Raw genomic sequence first — 17,993 nt, 5'->3', positions numbered from 1 at the left:
ACAGACGGTCTCAACGAGGTCAGTACAGGGTTAGGGTTAGGGTTTCAGATTTGGGATTTCTTGATTTGGTTGATATCGCTAGGTTTTGATTTGGCCATTGTCTTTGTGCGAGTTTCTGCGGGTCCCTTTCAGCATTGAAGATCCAGATTACAAGGGGCTTGAGCTGGATGTGATGTCTCCATGTGAGAAGCACGGCATGGCATCTGAGAGGCTTGTTGCCTTTGAAGGAACAGACACGGGCAGGAGGTTTTTAGCATGTGCACAGCCGGTATGGATTGTAGGATTGTAGGCATACTGATTTTTTTTCTTACTTGGTCAGTGCCATATTGAGCTCTGTTTGCTGGAGTACTCTGCTTGCTGTCAACATTTTGGTTCATAGTGGTTAGAGTAGGTTATTTAGGTCAAGCATGAGTATATTTTGCTGGAGTACAATGGCATAGTAATTTATGTTAATAGTGGTAGTAGAGTAGCTTACAAATGTTTGAACACTCCTTAATATGAACAGTACAGTAACTAAACTAGTCAATCAGCTACTCAAGTGGCTGCTCCTCTTGTTAAATGTAGTGGTCTGGTGCTAACATAGTAATTTATGTTAATAGTGGTAGTAGAGTAGCTTACAAATATTTGAACACTCCTTGATATGAACAGTACAGTAACTAAACTAGTCAGTCAGCTACTCAAGTGGCTGCTCCTCTTGTTAAATGTAGTGGTTTGATGCTAAATTTAGACATTCTTTTTGGCAACTGCAGTGATTTTGTGTAATTACTTGATGTATGAACTGTTTTGTTGTTGTTGTTGTTGTTTTTGCAGGAAGGTAGCAATTGTGGCTTTGTTGAATGGGTTGATCACCAGTGGCCCCCAACAATGCAGAATGCATTGTTGAAGCTATGGGCAATGGTTGAAGATGCCAAAAGTGCTAGGGTGAATGACAATCTTGAAAGTTCTTTCACTATCCACCATCTAACAGAAGAGAAGAACAACATGGAGGCCAACTATGACAAGCTAGTCCAAGATGTGCATCAGCTTATGAGCTTCCAGGAGGATAGGGTGGTGGATTTCAGACATCTGCAGTCTGCCATTACATATCAGCATGAATGCAGAAGTGAACTGGTGGCTGATATGAATGCACAGATGGCAAAGAAAGATGCAGAGTTTGAGAAGTTTAAGCAGAATTATGATGTGCTACTGAACCTGACAAGAGCTCAAGCTAACAGTCATTCAGAACTTGAAGTTGAACAAAATGTATTGCTCTGTATGGATCAGTTTCTTATTATGTATGGATATGCTGATTATGCAGATGGATATGTTGATGATGGTACATTATGACAATGTTGTAGCAAACCAGACAGTACATTGCAATAAAAGAGGAACAAGATCACTAAATCTCATTGCATCATAAGATAACTTCACTGATCCATTACAACTTGATCATTACAACTTGGCTACAACTCAACTAACTAACTTAATATCTTGCCTGCAACTAAGCCAAGCACAAATATAGTGAAAAGAAACAGCACATTGTGAAATTTGGCCCTAATCCCTGCAATCTCTGCATTCTTCTCTCTGAGTTGAGTTTGCAGAGACAGAAACATGGCCTCCCTTGTGCCATCATCTTCACTTGGAGTTAGGATTGGAAATTGATCTTCAGATCTAGCAACAGTTGCACCTTTAAGCCTCCAAACTTCATCACACAAATCCCCAATGAGCTCACTCCAAAATTTGGGCAATGGATCATCATGCCATTGCACAAATCCACATCCACCATGCTATTAAGATGCACAAACAAATTTCCAAATATATATCATTTCACATACTATTGCACAGAAGAAAAAGGAAGAAAATTAGGGAAAAAACCACACTCACCAGAGCATCCACGCAGCTATAGTACCTCCTACCAGGGTTCTGCCTGCTCCAGGAGATCCATCTTGGCTCCTTCCTCGGAGTTGAGCAGTGGCACATCACTGGAGGCTCGTATGCCATTGGGTTCTCGCGGTAGCGCACCGGCGAGCGCGACTCCCCTCCTTCTGCAGCTCGACGGAATCCGGGAGCGGACCCGGCACTGGACGACCACGAATCTCTCTCCACCGCCGGCCCCAGTCAGCGCTCTGAGATTTCTCCTTGGCTGCGCTCCAAATGGCCACTGTGGATGAACCCTAGTTTCGTTCCCCACTCGCTGAATTGTGCTGTCACTTTAATAGTAGAGAGGTATCGGTCCCACCTGTCAGAATCCCCAAATGTGGTACTGCATGTTATGTGATGCCCCAATATTGGTACTGACATGCAAAGATAGAGCAGTATTAGAACTTTGCACAAGTAACTGCAAATTGTGTCTTGCTTTGCAATGCTGGTAGTTAGAAACCACTAAAGTCAACATTCAGAAAACCACCTAAAGTTCAACATTCAGAAAACCACCTAAAGGTGAACATTCAGATAACCACCTAAAGTTCAACATTCAGATAATCACCTAAAGTTCAACCACATATCTAGTAGCAAGTTCTACATATCCAATACTCCACCTCAAGTTCAACATTACAAGCATCAAGTTCAACATTACTAGAGTACTCCACCAGTACTCCACCTCAAGCATCAAGTTCAACCAAAATAACACCACAGTATTTCACATTACATGGCTCCTCCTCCTCCCAGGCTAGCATTGAAGTAGGACATCCATCCAGTGTGTGTGCCATCAGTAGGAATGCCAGCATATTGCCTGGGAGCACCTCTTCCAGCTCTTCCTCTGCCTCTGCCAGCTCCTCTTCCAGATGGTGGTGGTGTAGTAGAAGTAGCAACCAGCTCCTCTGCCAGCTCCCCTTCCTCTTCCAGATGGTGGTGTTGTAGTAGAAGTAACACCAGCTCCTCTGCCAGCTCCTCTTCTTCCAGATGATGGTGGTGTAGGAGCAGAAGCAGCAGGTCTTGGCTGTCTTGCTGTTGGTGCAGTAGAAGGACCAGCAGCTCTTGGCTGTGAGGTACTTGGAGTAGCCTTGCAAAGAAAAGGAAACAATTAATAATGCTAGAAAGAAATGTACAAGAAAGAAAACATTAGTATATTTCAAGGTGAAAAATTATTACCACATGCTTATTCTTCCTCAAAGCTAGCTCAGGCGTCAACTGTTTAAGACAGTTTGTGTACCTATGCCCTTGGAGACCACAAGTGCCACATGTTATGGTCCCCATTCTTGAAGTTTCTTTTGGCTTTGGTACTTCAAATTTGCCCTTGATCCTCTTTTCTTTCCTTCTTCCTCTCTTGATTTTGAATGCAGGTGGGTCTATGTCTGGACCAGGGGTCCTTGTCCAATCATGCTCACCAGGCACAGGAAAGATCATTGGTTCATAAGCTGCAGCATAAAAATCTTTCTTGAAGAATTTGCTGACATAATCCTCTGGTTTCCTTTTAGCCTTATTTATTGCAGAGATGGCATGGTTGCAAGGTATGCCACTAAGGTCCCACTTCCTGCATCCACATGTCTGAAGTTCCAGGTTGACAGCATGTGTTTGTTGCCCACTTGTAACTTGCCATAAGTTGACCCCTGCCTGTATTGGCTTGCAGTATCTGGCCCTCTCCTTCTCAGCCTCTAGCTTCTCACTGTAATGAGGTGTTATCTCCCATCTTGCTTCCTTAACACTCTCTCTCTCTTCATGTGCCACCTCACCATCTGCTTATCTTTTATCCCATCACACATTGTCCTTATAGGTTTTCTCCTAACATCTAGAATGTACTTGTTGAACACCTCAGACAAGTTGTTCACTACCAAGTCAGTCTTGCAGTTTGTGTCAAATGCATGCCTTGTCCATGTCTTTTTTGGTATTGCAGTAAGCCACTCCCAAGCTTCCTCACTTTCAGCTCTAAGATCATTCATTGCAATATTAAATTTGTGTTCATTGTAGGCATAGCTAGCATTATCCATGCACTTCTTAAGATCTTCACCCCTAAACCCAGCATTTTGGAAATTTGCATATATATGTCTAAGGCAGAACCTTTGGTTGCAATTTGGAAACACAGCATTCACTGCATATAGTAACCCCTGACACAAACAATATAACAAGTCTAAGCTACATCCTAAAGAAATATGCACCAATGAATTAAATATGCATTCTAATCTACTATAAACACTTGTGCAAAACATAATGAAACTCTAAGCTAATGTAAACACTTCTGCAAAACACATACCTTTTGTCTATCTGACATTATAGTATAAGGTCCAAACTTGCCCACTTCTCCCCCTAGGCAAATTTTCAGTTGGTGTAGAAACCAACACCAACTAGCTTTGTCCTCTTGTCCAACTATGCCAAATGCCAGTGGATATATGTTGTTGTTGCCATCTCTACCAGTGGCAGCAAGGAGTTGAGCACCTGTAGTGAGCTTAATGAAGCACCCATCAACACCTGCATAATCAACATTTCCAAATATTAAATACATTCAAGTGAGAAACAAAATGTAGTACTCTACAATATGTAAATGGTGCACAAGGTTTAGGAACTAACCAATGAATGGCCACCCATTGAGAAACCCCTCCCTTGCTCCATTCATGCAAAAGAACATGGCATGGAATCTTGGGCCTGGGTGGGGTATTCTTGTAGTTGGTGTTGGAGTAACAGTAGTGACTATTACTCTGCTCCCAGGGTTTGTGTCCATGACAGTCTGAGCATAGTCTTTAAGCCTAGGATATTGCTTCTTGTGATCTCCTAACACAGCTTCAATAGCTATGTTCTTTGCCCTATATGCCATGCACTTGGGCACATCTACACCATATTTTTCATTGCATGCATCAATTATAGTCTGAATACCAGTAGTTATATCAGATCTAAAGAGATGCTCATATTTCTGTGCTAGCCACTTAGCACTAACCCTGGTGGTCTCTGTGGTACTAGGGCAAGTGTGTTCTAGTCTCATCTTCTTAATTACAAAGGTTTTCTCCCCTTTTATAACTGCTGCCACCATTAAGAAGTGGCATTGTTTATCTGTACACTCAACAATTATCCTCTGATCTGAATTCCTGTGATACCTGAAATTCCTGGCCTGGGTGATGTGCAAATTCAACAAAGCATCTCTGAATTGATGCTGATCCCTAAAACACAACTTCATACACAGTTGCTCATGTGGTTGCTCCAATTTCTCATTATACCACTTCCTAGCAGGCATTTTCTTTGCCCTACTCTTCCTTTTATTTGGTAGGACAAAAGAGAGTGTCTCAAAACCATCATCATCACTCTCCCTCAACAACCCCTTCTCTTCTTCATCTGATGATGGTCTGAAATCAGGTTCAACCTCTGGTAGCTCACTACAATGTGACCTAGTGGTTGGGCTCTTCTAACTAGCAGCTTCTGCTTCTTCTTTACAGGTTCAACTATAGTTTCTTCTTCTTGTTCAAAAGTCCTATCTTGTTCTACCTCAAATGGGTCCTCAACTTCAGTGTCACCCTCATAATGCAGCATTTCTTCCTCTTCTGATTGATCATCATCTGATTCTTCCTCTTGTGCTTCTAGCTCTCTCTGTCTCTTTCCCTCTTCCACCTCTACATCTTCATCATCAACCATGTAATTAGGGTCACTTCCAATTTGACCATCCTCATCAGAGGCATCACTGTCCTCATAAGCCTCAAATCCTTGATATCCCTCTTCTTCTTCTTCTTCTTCTTCCAAAACTGCTTTCAACTTGTCTGTTGCATTTTTGCTTTCTTGTGTGCAAACACCAGCAGGACCAGCAGGGTGATGTGTGATACATTGACTGTCAAAGACTACTCCTTCCTTATCAACAACTAAGATAGGAGGCTCACTAAGATCATAAACAAGAGGCTCTTGGTACACCACAGTGGACAAGTCTGGCTTTTCAAAATGCTGCCTCTCAAAATCAGTATCAGGGGGTGGACAAGCCCTGACTAGCAAATTAAGCACCAATTTGTCCTGGATCTTCCTCTTTATCATCTGTAATTCTGCATGACTGTCTACCAAATCCAGCCCTTTCTCTCCTAAAGATGGATTTTCAATGTGAAACAAACAATCATATGCATTAAATCCTTGGGTTTCCATCACTGCAACCAAATTCAGATAAGTAATATCTGAACCACACAGCTTCATCTACAATGGCTCTCTTGCATCAAAATGGATCCTTACTTCCCAAATGTCTTCATCCAAACTACAGAACAAATTAAATTTCATGTATTCATTATAATTACTCTTAATTTGCAGAGCAACAGTACAGTACAGTGCAATTTAAAGTAACCTGTAAGTCTATTATTTACTAATTGAGCACAATAGCAAAATTTGGAGAGCAACAGTACAGTACAAAACAATTTAAAGTAACAGTACCAAACAGTACAGAACAATTTGGAGAGCCACAATAATCCCAAATTTTTACTGTCATTGAACTAATTTGAGAGTGCAATACACTATGTTACTAGGTTAGTTTAATTGTCCTATACTAGTCACTTTAATTGGATAAAACCTAATCCCCAACTGGATAAAGCAGAAGATGAACAAACCCTAAAAATGCCCAATTGGATAAATCAGAGGAGGAAGAGGACAAGGGTACTTACAGCACGCCGCCAAGTCCATGCGTCAACTCATGGCTGCTGCTAGGGTTCGCCACCCACTGATGCGCCAACCGCAACCGCTGCTCCATGGTGAGTAACATCGACTCCTCGTCGTCGGTCGAGTACGCGGAGCTGGAGTCGTCGCCGCCATCCCAGTCGACGCCAGCCGTTCCGCTAGGAGGCCAAAACGGCATCTCACCGCCGCCGTGGACGCCCTCGCCGCCGCCTGGCGGAATCGCCGACGCCATGGACTAGGGTTCGAGCGAGGAGGAGGAGGGGAGGGGAATGGTGCGGCCGGGCTGGAGCTTGTGCGACCGGACCAGGTTGGAGAGCAGCAGCGCACCGGCTCGTCCTAGTTAGCGCGCGGGCACATGCCGATTGGCCAGCGTGGCACCTGACGGGTGGGCCCGAGCTGTCGGATCGGGCGTCAATACGTATAAATACGCGTTTTAGCCTAATTTGCAAAAACTTAGACCAATGTTGGTACTGACACGCAAAAATTAGCAATCATGGTACCAATCTGCATGTAATGCCCGAATTGTGATACTTCTGTGCAATTAACTCCTGAGAGTAGGTTGCTTCTGTGATCCAGGCACTTGTATCGTCGTATAGGCGATTAACATTATGGTATGAGGAATCACAAATGATCATAATTAATCAGGAAATTTTGATTTGCCTCCGTGGCTTCACAGCACCCTCAGGAGTCAGGATCCAGCAGCAAACTCTCCACACAATGTCATGATTCCTGTGTGAATAACATGCAACATGATGCCACACTTGTGCCTGAGCTAGAAACAGAGCGCCATTTTTCATTTCAGAAATAAAAGAAATCTAACCACTATGAAAAGGCGAGCAAGTAACAATTCCAGTATATCAGTACGTATTATAGGTAGTTAAATGCAGACCGCATCATGTCAGAAATCAGCAATTTAATTGTCATATCACAAAATTAAAGCATCATGTGATTCAGCAACACCAGAAGAAGAAAATAGTACGAGGAGAGGATCATGTGATGAGGAGCCGTCCCTCACGCAGCGGCACCTCCGGCAGAAGCCGCTCGTCGGTGGCAGGCAAAGGGGGGACGGCGACCCACCTGCCAAGGGAGAGGCAGGGTACGGTCGACACCAGAGGCCGGACACCGCACTGCACGGAGCTGGAGATGGGGATACAGCAGAGACGCAGTGACCGAAGCCTCGCTGGTGATGGAGCGGCGCGGCGATGCGCATCGCTCCGCTCCGGGAACCTCCACGCCGTGGCCTCCCCGCGCCGTCTCAAGGAGAGGACGAGCGGCGGCGCGGCCTGGCAATCTCCCAGAGCATCGCGGACCGCGGAGTCGGGCGTGGGGGCCATTCGCGTCACGGATGGACGATCCAGATGGCTATCATCTGAGATCCGACGGTCGCCGGCGCTCGCTACGGTAGTGGGCTGAGGAGCCCCGGGTGTGATTAAAGGTTAATTTTTGTGGACCTAAAATATTGCTGGAGAAACATTTTTCTTCTCTTAAAAAATGAGATTGTCAAGCTAAAAAAAATGAGATTGGTGTGAAATGGTTGACAGCAAAAGAAGAAAGTGGGCAAACAAGAAAGGTTGTGGTCCAAGAATTTCCTTGAGCCAATTTAAGCATGGTTTACTGCAGTTTTGCATGAGAGTTTCCATGCGAATTCTCGGCTCCATGGACTTATGAATGAAGAAGCAAAAATGAAAGGTCGGAAAATAATAAAGATAGAGTCGATTACACGAAACCACTTTATTAACGTCGGCAAAACCCCTTAGTACTCCTTCCAGTCCTTCTTACTCTGCATATTAGATTTCCTCCAAGTCAAACTTCGTGAAGTTTCACCAAATTTATATTAAAAATCGTCAACATTCACTATACAAAATAAATATAATATGAAAAATATATTTTATGATGGATCCAATGATATAGGAAATGATTAGAATCATCCGGCCGATCTATGCATCATGATCCGTCACATCGAGAGCTAGCCACGTGTCGAACGGTCCCACACACCACAAGTCTTAGGATTTTGCAACATCGTCTATGTTTCCGAAAACATGGGGAATGTTGCAGTGGCAACGGAACAGTGTGATGATGCAGACAAAAATTCTGCAATATAATCTTTGTTGCAAAAACATTCTGCAATATACATCCTAGGCTAGAAGACATGCTACAGAGGGCTGCAAAAGAGGATGGTACCACAAAAATAACATTTGATCCAGCTTTTTTTTTCTTCTGCTTAGAGATAATGATTTGTTTTCTTTGCATTGGCCGGTAATGCTTCTATGATCCAGGCACTTGTATGATTGTATCATGGTATAGCCGATTAATATTACGGTATAAGGAATCACAAAGAAAAAGATGATGATGATTAATCAGGAAATTTTGATCTGCTGCCTCTGTGGCTTCACAGCAACACACACTTTTACCCTTGGGATCCAGCAGCAAACTCTTCACGCATGGTCATGATTCCTGTGTGAATAATATGCAACATGATGCCACACTTGTTGTGCCTGAATTAAAGAAAAAAAAACACCATTTTCATTAGAAATGGAAGAAAGCTAAAAGCATCTCCAGCCGCGCCCCCAACAGCCCCCCCCCCCCAAGGCATTTTTTTAGCGTCGGCGCTAAAAAACGGCCCAGTTGCGTCTCCAGAAGCCTAATTTTCGCCGGTAAGGCCCAAATTTGGCGCTGGTTGACCCAGACCGAACCCGGCGCGCTGGGGGGGGGGGGGGGCGCCTGGGGGCGCCGGGGGAATATTTTTGGCGTGAAAGCACGGTGGGCCCGCCGAGTCAGCGAGCCCGACGCATCATCGTCCTCATCTCCTCGGTTCCCGCGGGGAATCAATAGCAAGGCTGCCACGCTGCCGCGCCGGTCAGCCACCATTGATGCCTCACTGGCGGTGCAATGAAGGCGCGGCGACGCGCGTCCCGCCCGAGCCCGCCACACGTACACACGTCGGCCGCCCTCCCACCGTCCCAAGCCCGGCTATAAAAGCCGTCCCTCGCCGGGAGCACACACTCCATTCGCCACAGCTCCTCCTCTCCCCGCTGATGCCCCTCTCGACCGAGCTCATCTCTCCTCTTCCTTTCTCCCCGCCGACGAGCATGACCGAGCGCTACCCAGGCGACGACGCGGCAGCGAATGGCTTCGGCCGCTGTCATCTGCACGAGGACAAGGCACAGCTCCTCTACGAGGCCGACTACCCGGCACCGCCGGACATGCGGGTGCCAGTCACGTGGAAGCTGAGCACCGGCGGAGTCCCAGTGCCACCACTCACCCACCGGCGCTTCCCGCCACGCCGAGATCGCGTGCATCCGGTCCTCGCTGACGGAGGAGGTGCGTAATCAGCTGAGGTACGCCCCGACAGCAACACGCTGTGGACTATGTATTTCGAACGCCGCCACACCGACCAGCTCGCCTCCTCGAACGGCGTCGAGCCCCGCGGCTGCCACAACTCCGAGGAGTGGCGCCGATGGTGGGGCGTCCCCGGCCGCACCCTCAAAGCCGTCCTCGAGCAAATCGAGGCCGGCAACACGGCGCGCCTGGAGTACCCGGCGCCCCCAGCTTCTCGCGCCGCCGCGGCAGCTCCTGGACGCCGCGGCGGATGGAGATGGCGACCTCCTCCTCGTCGAGCTCTGGTTCCCTTTCCTCGGGTTCGCCGGCATTCCACCCCATCAAGACGGGTCATCCGCGAGGGCGGCCATCCCTTTCCTTCTTCTTCCCGGCTCGTCAGGCCGAAGACCGAGCCGGGGTTGCTCCCCGTGAAGAAGGAGCCTGCGAACATGGCCGCCCACGAGACCACCGTCAAATGGGCGAGGGCGGAGTATGCCCGCGAGCAGCTGGAGCGCTAGCGCCACGCCTTCGAGGAGATCGCCGCTCGTTACCGCGGACGTGAGGAAGGCGGCGTCGTCGTCCTCGACAGCGACGACGAGGACGCGCCCGGGCCGTCCAACCCCCCACGCATCGACGACGCTGGTCAGGGATGTAGTAGGGATGACAGCGACGGCGACTACACCTGGTTCTACAAGCTCCTCGGCATATAGAAGGCGGGCGGCGGCGGACGACGACAGTGGCGTAGTAGTGCTAGGCGTAGTTGTAGTTTTTAGTTTATGTTTTTAAGTTTTTGTACAAATATCAATGTAATCATGTAGGTTGGATGAATTTGTGGCGTGTTTGGCCGATTTTCTATTTCAAAAACCAGCGCGGTGGGGGGGGGGGGGGGGGGGGGGGGGGGGGGGGGGCTTGGGGCGACGGAAACCGCCCCACGCCAAAATTATCGTCGGCGCGCCCCAGGCGGCGCTATTTCAAGCCGGGGGACGGGGGACGGCTGGAGATGCTCTAACCACTATAAAATGGGGAACATAAACAATTCCAAGATGTCAATGTGGGTTCTAAATGGTTTAAGTGCAGAATGTATCATGCCAGAAATCAGAAATTTACTTGCCGTGTCACACATTAAGTAAGTAAAATGTGATTCAACTGGCTGCCGCCTTCTCACGCCGCGACATCTCCCACTGGCGTTCCTCCCTCCGCGTCTCACGCCGCCGGCTGCGCAACGGCACCTCCGGTAGAAGCCGCTCGTCGGTGGCAGGCAAAGAGGGAACGCCGACCCACCGGCCAAGACAGATCAGGGTACTGTCGACGCCACGCCAAAGGAGCAACCCTTGCTGGTGATGGAGCGGCGCGGCGATGCACATCGCTCAGTGAACCTCGACGCCATGGCCTCCCCGCGCCGTCTGAACGAGAGGACGAGCGGCGGCGCGTCAGCAATCACCCAGAGCATCGCAACGCGCGGAGTCGGGCGTGGGGCCCATTGGTGTCACGGATGGAAGATCCAGATGACTTCTGAAATCCGACGGCCGTGGGCGCTCGCTACGGTAGTGGGCCGAGGAGCCCCGGATGTGATTAAAGGTTAAATTTTTGGGGACCTAAAATATTGCTGGAGAAACATTTGTGTTCCCTCAAAAAAAAAAGAGAGATTTGTGTGAAATGGTTGAGAGTAAAAGAAGGAAGTGGGCAAAAAAGAAAGATTGTGGTGGAAGAATTTCCTTGAGCCAATCTAAGCATGGTTTACTGCAGTTTTGCATGAGAGTTTCCATGCAAATTCTCGGCTCCATGAACTTATGAATGAAGAAGCAAAAATGAAAGGTCGGAAAATAACAAAAATAGAGTCAATTACACGAAACCACTTTATTTACGTCGGTAAAACCGCTTAGTACTCCTCCCGGTCATTTTTAATCCACATATTAAATTTCTTCAGCTCTGACCAAATTTATAATTAGAAATTATCGACATTCACTATACAAAACAAATATAATATGAAAATATATTTTATGATGGATCTAATGATATTGGTTTAGTTTTATGAATGATAATATTTTCTTCTATAAATATGGTCAAACTTCAAAGACTTTTGACTTTGGAAAAATGTAATATGTGGAGTAAAAAGTACCGGGGGGAGTATGTCTGTAATTTCCTTCCATAAAGTTTATGCGATTACATTAGTGTTCCATGCGCAAACCACCTTTGACTGATTTCCGTTTCTTCTTAATAGTTTTGACTAATTTTGTTTTAGATGCTTTTTTCGTCATAGTTTCTAGCTATGATTGACATTTTCTTTCACGCAAGATCAAGTGCATTATTTTCCCAATTGGCCACGTGACCAAGTGATTTCTGCAATGTTTGGCACTAGTGTTGTACTAGCTTCGTGGAATACTTGTGCCATGATTGACGAGCTCGATGGACTAATTAATATCCAATAGACCAACTTACCAACAAATAAAAACGTTATTGGTTCAAAAGAATTAAATAAAGGTGTGGCTACGTCTCAGTTGACTATGATTTAATCAAGTCTCAGTCAAGTGACATAGTAGTATATAAGAAGAAGAAGAAGAAAAAAACGCTAAAATTTTCTTACACGGTTCTCCATGCAAGATCGAACGAATATAGCATCGACTGAGACATAACAGTCTCAGTGGAATGAGACTTAGCAAAACTGATTAAGTGAAGATACTCCCGCAACGTAAGAAATTATATAAAAATGGTATTGATCCTGTGTCTGTTTGGGAAGTAGGTAGGAGGCAACCCACAGCAACTTTTTCACGACCATACAAACAAGCTTATGTTAACTGGTTAATACAGCTGATATTATGGAACAAAAATAATAAGATTTCGGCACGTTTCTAACAATCTGATTTGTGCTCATCGTAGCTATGGCTTTGTTGTGATACACGGAAGCGACGGTCATCGCCATCCCGCTCCATTACATTTATCTTGTGGACTGTGGTGTTGGTCGTATATCTGTCCTGGTATTGACGGTTGGACACAACGCGGCTGACAACCTATGTAGTCGCATATTTGTCATGGTGTTGGTTCTCGGACATGCGGGCGCGCCGGCCGTTGCCATCCCACTCGGCCAGAATTTTGTTGTAGTATTGTGGATCGATCGGACATGCGGACGCGATAACCATGGTCATCATCCCACCCAGTCGGACATATGTGGTGGTATTGGCGACTCAATAGTTTGACGCGATCGCAATCGCTATGCAACCCAGCAGCATATGTGGCGCAGTTTTGGCGGCGGCGGAGGTAGGCTGCTTGGCCATCTCTCGCAACCACGTTTTGGTTGTTGTATCGGCGGTTGGATAGGGGGATGTAACCTTCTTCGATGCTCGTCCAGGACACGTTTTGATCGTAGTTGAGGCGGTCGTATCGGCCGTCGCGTGCAACGGCTCGGGAACAACAGTCTTCGCCGCACCTGATCCTGGGCGTGTAGAGGCCGCGGCGGTTGGACCCAACGGGAGCACGCGGCGGCTGGCCGTCGATAATGGAGGTAGCCGTCGGTGTGCTCGGACTTGGGATGCGGCGCGCGGCGGAAGCCTGTCCTGGCGGGAGGCGCCGAAGGGCTGCCAGCTCCCCAGCCGTCGGATGCGACGCCCGCACACCGTCGTCTGACGGATCATGTTTGTCTCCCCTCTCCGTGGCAGCACCGCCCGCGGCGCGAACGCAGCATCCTCGCAGCGCTCGCCGCTGGCACGCACGAACAGCCGCTCGCGCGAGGCGGATTCCCTCTCGCCGCACTCGCCGTCCGGCTTGCAGCAGCCAACATCCACCGCCGGCGAGCCGCATCGCCAGTCCGCTCGTTGAAGGAAGCCCTTGCAGCACCGCTGGGCACGTTCGGTTTCCTTTGTATCTATGGACTGTACTTCCTCACACGAGAGGTCCTTTTTTCTGTGCCCATGGGACGTACTCCCTCACGTATATATGATGCTGCATTGCCAGCTGCGAGACACGATCCGGACGCGATGACGCGTCAAACTCATCTACTCGAAAACGAGCCGGATCGGGCGCGCGTGATCGGCCGCTCCCACCCGGCACACGCTTCTCCATGTGGGCCGCAACCGCCTCCGCCTCCTTATCCACACTCGCCACCGCTGCGTCTTCCTCGCCCGCTCCTCCGACGCGCGCGGTACCTCGGCTCTCAGTGCCGCACGCAGCAACGTCTTCTGCCCTCGTCCCATCTAGCTCCCGCAACACTAGTAAAAAAAGAGCCTTTATCCCGGTTCTAGAACCGGGACTAAAGAGTCGATACTAAAGCCTCCCCCTTTAGTCCCGGTTCTTATTGGAACCGGGACTAAAGGCCCTCCACGTGGCTGCTGCCTGGAGGTCCACCTTTAGTCCTGATTAGTAACACCAACCGGTACTAAAGAAAATTTTATAATTTTTTTGATTTTTTTTGAATTTTAAATTTTTGAATTATTTTAACCTCTAATATCTAATCATCTCTCATCACTGCTCAATTTAACCTTTAATCTTCAATCACCCCTCATCATTTCAAATTATCTAACTTCCCGAACGGTCACCCATCCTCTCACTACTCCAGACTGAGCACGCTTAACTTCCGGGTTCTATTCTCCCTCGTTTCAAGTCTGCACTTATTGTTTTCCTGACAATAGTAAGATGTCAATCCTATTAATCCTCAAGAATTTAGCTTGAGCATGAAGTCACACATTTCACTGTTTGAGTTTGAAACTATTGTTCTAAAAATCAATAATTATTTAGTAACACTAATATTTCTTGAATAAGTAGTTTGACCCTAGTCTGACCACAGTTTGACCATAGTTTGACCAGATTTGACCAAAATTCAAAAAATAAAATAATTATTTAGTAACACTAATATTTCTTGAATAAGTAGTTTGACCATTGTTTGACCACAGTTTGACCATAGTTGACCAAAATTCAAAAAAACTGAAATAATTATTTAGTAACATTAATATTCTTGAATAACTATTTAGTAACACTAATACTTCTTGAATAAGTAGTTTGACCATAGTTTGACCAGATTTAACAAAAATTCAAAAAAAAACTGAAATTTGAGCATAACTTTTTTTCCTTTTAGAATTTGAGGATTCTAAAAATTTGCAAACAGGCCATAGGCTGTTAAAATCGGAAGCAGATTTTCGTTCTGAACATTTTGATATATTATACGTTTTTTTCCGACATTGTATGCAAAAGTTATAGCCGTTTTACATTTTCCCTACATTTTTTGCAAAACATGTCCAAATTTAAGTTTTTAAATTTTCCTAACTAGTAGATGTAGTAATATAACTACCTCTCGAAGGATTTTGTTTTTTGAAGTTTTTATCATTTTCTTTTATTTTTTTCGAAACAAAAAAGGCGATAGGGGGGGGGGGGAGAGTTTGAAAATGGAACCTTTAGTCCCGGTTTGAGACACAAACCGGGACTAAAGGGCTCAGGTGAACCGGGACTAATGCCTTAGCCGCACGAACCGGGACCAATGCTCACATTAGTTCCGGTTCGTAACTGAACCGGAACTAATGGGCTGACCCGGGCTGGACCTTTACCCCCTTTTCTACTAGTGTTAGCCGCCCCTCTATCTTCTGCTCACTCACACTATGACGCACCGGACTGCGTCGGGGAGGCCACCGATGCTGGCGACGTCGACCAGCCATGTTGCACCCACGGGCCGCGGCCACCCGGTGCTGCGACGTCAATGTGGCCGGGATTGGATCTCCTTGTCCAACCTTCGCCTTCTTCCCCATACCCCCAGATTGTGCTTCAAATCGTCGTTTTGGTGTCTCCTGGCAAGCAACCTCCGGTGATTTCCCGACCATAGTTACGACGACTCCATAACTCTAGATGGGCGTGTTGAGGTCCACACGCCATGGCACGTGTGGGGCAGAGGTGGTCGGAGACTACTGCTTGACGACGTAGTAGTACAACATTTGCAGCTACTCCGGCCAGGCTGGAGAGTGCATCGGGTAGTGACACCTGATGGGTCGTCGTAGTTGCTAGCTCCATGCTCCTCTGTCTGTGGCGGTGCGCGTTGTGTTTCACTGAGTTGATCTTGCGGGCAGCCACCACCTTTGGATCCTTCGCCTTCGGCGGAACTTCAAACATCTTGATCGGGTCCATGCGGCGGTGGACCGCGAAAGGTGGGGTAAATGACGGTGGCAATCAGAGATAGAGGGAGTGAAAGAACAGGAGAGTACTACCTCAGATAGTGCGGGAGAAAATAATTCTAGACATGAACGGTCCAAAAATTTGGAGATATGTACATATCTTTATTTTTTATGAGAAACTCGTACCTCTCTTTATTTGTAGGTATAGATATAGATGAAAACATAAGAACATTATTTTTTGAGAGGCTGAGAGGCTGCTTCATGGATCTACAAAAACAGGAAAAATGAAAGGACGTTAAAATAAAAGGTTTGGAAAAATGGCACCTATTAATTAGTACTAACAATTACTAAAAATTCACAAAGGGTAGTTTAGCTTTTTTCTTAATTAATTAGTACTCACAAAATAAGAAATGAAGGATGTCTTGAAGAATTTCCATGAGCCGATGTAAGCATGACTTAGTGCAGTTTACCAAAATACTGCTCATTGCCTCCATAACAAAAGAGAAAAGAGGGGGGCAGGGGGGAATACTGCTCCTTGCCTCCATAACAAAAGAGAAAAGAGGGGGGTGGGGGGGAATACTGCTCCTTGCCTCCATAACAAAAGAGAAAAGAGGGGGGTGGGGGGGGTGGCAGCTAAAAATAAAATAAAAAAGTATGACAGCTGTAGGTATAGATATAGATGAAAACATAAGAACATTATTTTTTGAGAGGCTGAGAGGCTGCTTCATGGATCTACAAAAACAGGAAAAATGAAAGGACGTTAAAATAAAAGGTTTGGAAAAATGGCACCTATTAATTAGTACTAACAATTACTAAAAATTCACAAAGGGTAGTTTAGCTTTTTTCTTAATTAATTAGTACTCACAAAATAAGAAATGAAGGATGTCTTGAAGAATTTCCATGAGCCGATGTAAGCATGACTTAGTGCAGTTTACCAAAATACTGCTCATTGCCTCCATAACAAAAGAGAAAAGAGGGGGGCGGGGGGGAATACTGCTCCTTGCCTCCATAACAAAAGAGAAAAGAGGGGGGTGGGGGGGAATACTGCTCCTTGCCTCCATAACAAAAGAGAAAAGAGGGGGGTGGGGGGGGTGGCAGCTAAAAATAAAATAAAAAAGTATGACAGCTGTAGGTATAGATATAGATGAAAACATAAGAACATTATTTTTTGAGAGGCTGAGAGGCTGCTTCATGGATCTACAAAAACAGGAAAAATGAAAGGACGTTAAAATAAAAGGTTTGGAAAAATGGCACCTATTAATTAGTACTAACAATTACTAAAAATTCACAAAGGGTAGTTTAGCTTTTTTCTTAATTAATTAGTACTCACAAAATAAGAAATGAAGGATGTCTTGAAGAATTTCCATGAGCCGATGTAAGCATGACTTAGTGCAGTTTACCAAAATACTGCTCATTGCCTCCATAACAAAAGAGAAAAGAGGGGGGCAGGGGGGAATACTGCTCCTTGCCTCCATAACAAAAGAGAAAAGAGGGGGGTGGGGGGGAATACTGCTCCTTGCCTCCATAACAAAAGAGAAAAGAGGGGGGTGGGGGGGTGGCAGCTAAAAATAAAATAAAAAAGTATGACAGCTGTGGGGTTTGAACCCACGCCCTTTCGGACCAGAGCCTAAATCTGGCGCCTTAGACCACTCGGCCAAACTGTCTTGGTTTATAATGTTGCACATTCTATTTTATATACTCAGCATGATTTGTACTCTGTTTATCATTTTAGTGCACCACACAGCTTTCCAAACGATGAGAGCAACTACAGGGTAGGGTAATGTCTCAAAGTAAATTGATAAGTGAGTCATCTGACTTGGGCTGTTTTGGTGGTTATGATTTGAAGTACTTATATTCTGCGGTTAACACCTGAAAGATGCGCTGACGTCGATTTCATCATTCTCGTCCTCCTGCCTGGTGCATCTTCTATATCTAAATAGCTAGCCCCACTAAATATTTTTCTCAACATGCAAGCATGCCACACCATGCCATAGTATGCATGAGAAAAGGCCCACCTCCACTATCATATGTCTCCTAACA

General features: G+C 46.2%; 1 non-coding gene across 1 annotated transcript; it reads right to left on the bottom strand.

Annotated features, from left to right (window-relative positions):
- Positions 1–17,537: 17,537 nt before the first annotated feature.
- On the bottom strand, positions 17,538–17,617 carry TRNAL-UAG. The gene has a single exon. It is a non-coding gene; the product is annotated as a tRNA-Leu (tRNA).
- Between the last annotated feature and the right edge of the window lie 376 nt (positions 17,618–17,993).

The sequence above is a fragment of the Triticum urartu genome, chromosome 3 (genome assembly GCF_003073215.2).
Source record: "Triticum urartu cultivar G1812 chromosome 3, Tu2.1, whole genome shotgun sequence".
NCBI lineage: Eukaryota > Viridiplantae > Streptophyta > Magnoliopsida > Poales > Poaceae > Triticum > Triticum urartu.
Note: the sequence above shows the minus strand (reverse complement) of the source record. Positions and strands in the feature narration are given on the sequence as shown.